The sequence below is a fragment of the Rhincodon typus genome, chromosome 13 (genome assembly GCF_021869965.1).
Source record: "Rhincodon typus isolate 14 chromosome 13, sRhiTyp1.1, whole genome shotgun sequence".
In the NCBI taxonomy this organism is placed as follows: domain Eukaryota; kingdom Metazoa; phylum Chordata; class Chondrichthyes; order Orectolobiformes; family Rhincodontidae; genus Rhincodon; species Rhincodon typus.
Genome location: NC_063344.1, coordinates 68,801,878 through 68,808,560, shown reverse-complemented (window position 1 = coordinate 68,808,560; position 6,683 = coordinate 68,801,878). Strand labels below are relative to the sequence as shown.

At 42.4% G+C, this 6,683-nt stretch overlaps 1 pseudogene; it reads right to left on the bottom strand.

Moving 5' to 3' along the window:
* Window positions 1–5,204: 5,204 nt before the first annotated feature.
* On the bottom strand, window positions 5,205–6,025 carry LOC125484646 (annotated as a pseudogene).
* Window positions 6,026–6,683: the final 658 nt, after the last annotated feature.

Here is a 6,683-nt window from a genome sequence, read left to right as displayed (position 1 = left end):
TGCTGCTTGACCTGCTGTGTTTATCCAGCTCTACACCTTGTTATCTCTAATGATCTGGGGAGTTGGGTTCAAATCCCAACACAGCAGAATTTGAATTCCCCCAAAAAAAGTCCGGAATTAAGAGTCTAACAATGAGCATGAATCCATTGCCAATTGCTGGAGAGGAAACCCATCTGGTTCACCAATGTCCTTTAGGGAAGGAATCTGCCATCCTTACGTGGTCTGGCCTACATGTGACTCCAGACCCACAGCAATGTGGTTGACTCTTAACTGCCCCCTGGGCAATAAATACTGCCTAGCCAGCATCTGCCATATCCCATGAATGAATAAAGGAAAAAAAAATGCCATTGGCTCCCTGTACTTTAGTTCCTTCTGATTTAAAGTTGCTTGTCCTTTAGTTACACTATTCCAAAGTTTGAAATAAGATTTGCTTCGTTTAATGTAGTTTCAAATACAGGAACAGATTGTGAAGGATATTGTGTCACAACATCTTGTGACAAGACTGTGATTTGTCAATAATGTTATTCAGAGACTAGGGGACAGCTGATGAAGAAACAAACATTATAAATGCACACCATGCATGATCGTGCACACACTAATCTGGGACAAATGATTCTGAGACAAAGGGAACTGAACATCAGATACTTTTTTGCATGTGTGAACTCACAGGAACTTCCTCATTCATCAACAGCATGCAGCCTCACACTCAAATCCTGCCTGTTTAATTTTTCTACATGAGCTTTCACTGAGTCTCAATGCTATACATGAATCAGCTGGCTACTGTGACTGGCAAACACACACAAACCCCAACTACACCAGTGAAATCCCACAGAATTGTTCAGAAACAATGTCGCCAGGCGATGAAGATGATGTCACATTGGGATCGATACTGACCCTGGAATCTCTGGATACACAGCAAGAGGCCAGAGAGTGTGCAGCAGGTAGCAGGATTCCTGTGTTTATGAAAATGACTGTTCCATGAGGACAAAGATGGAAAAGCACCACCTCACCATGATTACAGTGAGGAGAAGGATCGTATTGGCTACAGGATGAGGGCTCTGCACAGGAGCACAGTGAGAGGGGAACATGTTAAGTTTATTGAGATGGTCCTCCATAGGGACACAGTGAGAGGGCTCTGTAATAGGGTTCAGTATGAGCAATCTGTATTAAGCCATAGTCAGATGAGTCTATGGTAGGACGCAGTGAGTGGTCTGTAATAACGTACAGGGAGATGGGCCTGTATTGAAGTACAGTAAGAATGATCTGTATTGGGTGCAGTAATATGTGGCTGTAATAGAGTTCATTGAGTAGGCCCAATTTGGTGCTCATTGAGATGGGTCTGTACTGGATTCAGCGAGTTGGTCCATATTGTGTTCAGTGAGATGGGTTTGTATCAGGGTTCACTGAAAGTGGTCTGTACTGGGGCTCAGAGAGAACAGCTTGTATTGTGATTACGTAGTGTGGAGCTCCAAACTCCATCTGCCACTCCTCTGCCCATTGGCCCATCTAACCAAGGTCCCATTGTACTCTAAGGTAACCCTCACCGCTGTCCACTACTCCTCCAATTTTGGCGTCAATGGCAAACTTACTAACCATTCCTAAATCATAGAATCCCTACAGTGTGGAAAAGGCCCTTCAGCCCAACAAGTCCACACCGACCCTCAGAGCATCCCACCCAGACCTATCCCACTAATTTACACATCCCTGAACACTATGGGCAATTTAGCATGGCCAATCCACCTAGCCTGCACATCTTTGGACTGTGGGAGGAAACTGGAGCACCCAGAGGAAACCCACTCAGACACAGAGAGAATGTGTAAACTCCACACAGACAGTCACCTAGGGGTTGAATCAAACACAGGTCTCTGGCGCTGTGAGGCAGCAGTGCTAACCGCTGAGCCACCATGCCACCCTCAAATGATTTGGACACGAATATAGGAGGTATGGTTAGTAATTTTGCAGATGACACCAAAATTGGAGGAGTAGTGGACAGCGAAGAAGGTTACCTCAGTGCAACAGGATCTTGATCAGATAGGCCAATGGGCCAAGGAGTGGCAGAGGTGTAGTAGATGGAGTTTAATTTAGAAAAATGTGAGGTGCTGCATTTTGGAAAGGCAAATCAGAGCAGGACTTATACACTTAATGGGAAGGTCCTGGGGACTGTTGCTGAACAAAGAGACCTTGGAGTGCAGGTCTATAGATTCTTGAAAGCGGATTCGCAGGTAGACAGGATGGTGAAGAAGGCATTTGGTACGCTTGCCTTTATTGTTCAATGCATTGAGTACAGGAGTTGGGAGGTCATGTTGAGGCTGTACAGGACATAGAATAACAACAGATTTGTTAACCAATCGTGACATTTCTCCGCCAATCACATAGGAAGGGTTAGTCCTAAAGCACAGTGATGTTAACACCAGCAAGCAGACAGGAAACATTAAAGAGGAATGCGAGAATAAGAACAAAAATAATTAAATTATTACTGCAAGCAGTCTCAGAGTGAATCATCACATTTCAATTAAACCCCACTGTAACCTTATTCTTGTAGTGGCTGTGCAGCATGAGGTCTCTGGGACTGCTTCTGCCATTACATCCCTAATGCATCTAGCTGTTCTTTGAATGGAACAGAGAAGTGACAAGTCTTTAGGCTACACCAGCCCAATTACAAATTCTTCATCGTGATAATGTTTTGGGAAAAGATTGCACCATGTCACCAACAAGCACCCCCTTCTCCATGTTCCAGCCTCCAGACTCAAAGCTCATCTCCTTGATCAACCAATAGAGTGAAAAACACACACGTTTACAGTCTTGGGGAAAGCAGATGGTCCACTTTAATCTATTGCATTGAGTGAATTTTAAGGGCAGGCAAAGATTCAATAATAGGTTTCACACACACCTACAGTTGGCTCTCAACTGGAATGAGGTACATTTATAAAACAGAAAGCCATGTTTCCAGCACACTAATAGGATCAGGGTGAGAGGCATTAGTTAATCTGCAAAAGTTTATTACTGCAGCATCAATGGAGTCAGGAACATCAGAAGGCAAGGGGTGGCTACTGAACCCAAATGAGGGAATGAAAGTCTTCAGTGAAGATTCAGGAGAACAAACAGCATTCGGGAACAACAAATTGTAATTGCCTGAGAAAATCTCACTCACAGGGTAAACAGACTGCCCGTAGGGGATTACTCATCTTCACTGGGCAGCCCAGTTGGTACCTCGTCCAATTGAAGGGGTACCCAGTGTCCAATACCATTTATTTGTATCATCCCCTCATTAAAACAAAATCTGGCCCCATTCAATCTATCACCACCAACAAAACAAGGTCAGTACAGCACAACATAAACTGAAGAATGTACCATGGCTGAGTGTTGGTTTCTAACAGAAGTATCCAGTTTCAGTTGGACGTGAGATTTAAACAGAATGAAACAAAGCCACAACATGAATAAAAACACAGTCTTTCACCAGGAATCAGCTCACACCAACATGTGGGACATCTTCACATGATCCGACCCTGCAAGCACAATCGTCTCCATGGCTTCACTCCAAAATGCTCCAATGGGATGTCCCAGCTGAGGGCAAGACAGCACCATGTCAGCTTCAGGACCATTCTCTCCAGCTCAGGGTGAAGCTGTTGGAGTGATTTGCTGGTTACTGTCAAACCTGGATTCCTTCCTCAACATGGGTCCAAATGGCCTAAATCCAAACACTAGAAACAGCAGGAGCACAAGATATTGGGATGGAGTTACACTGTCCCCATCACATCAACCCACAGCCTGCTCGACTGGAATGTATGCAGGAGTGGCGATATCCCTAAGAGACAAGGCTGATCTGAGCCCCGAGAGAATTAAAACCAGACGGTGCAAAATGCCATCCTTAGGCCTCACATCGGTAAGTTTATAGTGGGTGCAGTATAACTCCAGTCCATTTCATTAAGCACACTGTTTGTTTCTCGGCATGTTACATACCGACATTTCAATATTCAATAAACGAGCTGCTCCCATCACATTAATGCTGACAGACAGATAGAACTCCCGCACAGAGGATCCCAGTGTTGTACCGGGATGAAATGTCTCTAACCAGTAGTTGTTTCTTACTCATATACCAGCTCAAGACTCGTAGCTGGGGTTAAAGCTGCCTTTAATTGTTGGGCAGCTTGTGGAGTCTTTCTATTCAAATTGTAACCACAATTGAACTACAAGCTCAAGTCCACAAAGTAACAGACCCCTTTAGTTCAGTTACAAAGACAGAATCTGCAATGTTAATTAATTATATCAACACACATCCAAAAAATTATCCATATAATCAATAAACAGCAACAAAGCAAAGATTTCTCTTATTTCACTGAAGATTCTTGAAGATCACGTATATTAAATACAATCTCAGTGCAGGCAAAAGGCAGTACTTCAGTAAATAGATCATGTCAGCATCGAAATTAAATATACCAGAGATTAAGGAATATATTGTACTATGTACGTGTACAAACTAGTCGCTTCACCCAGATAAGGGAGCCTTCCCACAGTAAAGGCTGCTGCATTAGAGATATGCCATTCACAATATTGTGTCCGAGGGCAATGATCATGTTATTACAGACTTTTGATCAGATTTTGTTAAGAAATACTGGACAAAGGGCTATAAAATACTCATATAAATTTCCAGATAAGAAAGGACAGTTGAGACATTTTGCAGTGGTTGGACTATAATCCAGAATGTGAGATAATAAGTTAAGCACTAAATGTCAAGTTGACCTGGATCAGGAGAGCATCTCCCAGTGTTAAACTCATTGTCATTCTCTATACTGCGCATGGTCTAGTCCCAATGACACCATGTGTTTCTGAACTGGACAAAAATAAAAACGCAATCATTTAAACCAGGCAATGTCTGTAATACTGAGATGACCCGAATCAACAGTTATCAAGAATTGAGCAATTTTGAATCAAAGGCATCCACTATATTGGAGAAATGAACCTCAGGGAAGGGGGCACTGCTGGCTTGGAAGGAAGGGAGGAGGATAGATAGTGAAACTAGAGACAACTCTTCCATTCCTCCCGTTACCATTACTCAACAGCCTCAGGCAGTAGAAAGATACCACAGAAGACACAATGAGATGAGACCAAGTGGATCCCCATACTGTCAGCCAATGATAAGCAGTGATTTTGTTATAAATGACATGTAATCTAACTATGCAAATCAACACTCAAAAAAACATCAATTAATCTTGGAGAAAATGGTACGTTCTTGGGCAGTATTCACTAAAGAAATAGTCCATGAGTGATCAACTTCCTTTGATTTGAACATTCTGACCACCACTTAAAAATTTCCAGACATGTCTTTAAGAATTCATGCTCACTTTCCTTACTTTCCATGTATCTTCTTCAAGCTATTCAGTGTATGGAACAGGGTAGAACCAGTTGCTGGACAGGTACAGGATCCCTTTGCATTGTTCGTTCAGAAAGTTGTGGAAATTATCGGTTCCATACCATTTCTTCAACATCTGGGTCATTAGATCCAGACCCTGCTGGCCCCAAGCTGCTCCAATATAATTCTCAATATAACGCTTTTAGCACCCCACTATAAAGGAATGAGAGCAGTTAAATCCCAAAGCTTTACCATTCACATAATTACTCAATTGTGCACAGATGAAGTTTTGGAATGACAAGGGTTTGATTGAAATGATTTTGTGCCCAGATAGATACCCCTGTACTTCCACAATGGGGCTATCTGATAAGCTTCGGAGAGCACATGGAACCGATATTGTTCCTGCTCAGGATCTACCTGTAACAGAGTAAAAGTTCATCATTTATGTGTTTTGATATTTTAGATGATCCTTCTTTCCAAATGCTGTCCTTACCCTCCACACAATAATTAACGGTTGAGCACCAATTAGGAAAATAGGAACATTAGTAGGCCATCCAGCCTCTTACACATGCTTACCATTCAATGAGATCATAGCTGTTTTGTGACGTAATCCCACGTACCTGCATTGGACCACCCCCATACCTTAATACCTTTGCTTTGCAAAATTGTATCCATCTCAGATTTAAAATTAGCAACTGATCCAGCATCCAATGCCATTGGTTGGAGAGAGTTCTAACCATCTATCACCATGTGTGTGTCGAAGTGCTTTCTAACATCTCTCTTGAACAATCTGACCCTAATTCTCAGACTATGTCCCCAAGCTCTAGAATCCCCGACCATTGGAAATAGTTTATCTTTACCTACCCCGTCTTTTCCTGTTAACATCTTGAAGATCACCCTTTAACCTTCTAAATTCTAGTGAAAACCAGCTTAATTTTTATAATTTCTCCTCATAACCGAACCTCTAAAGTCCATGTACCATTCTTCTAAATTTCAGTTGTAGTCCCTCCAAGGCCGATGTATCCTTCCTAAGGTATAGTGCCCAGATCTGCTCCCTGTACTCCAAGTGGGGTCTGACCAGGGTTTTGTGTAATTGCAGCATAACTTCAGCATCCTTGTATTTTAGTCCTCTTGATATAAAGTTCAGCATTCCATTGGCTTTCCTGATTGCTTTTTGCACATTTGTGGCATTTTAAAGATCACTGCACCTGAACCCCCAAGTCTCTTTGGACCTCCAATACATTAACTTCATGCCATATACAAAGTACCCTGATCTTTGCTTTTTCCTGTCCAAAATGGATAACTCATACTTGTTTACATTGAACTCCATCTG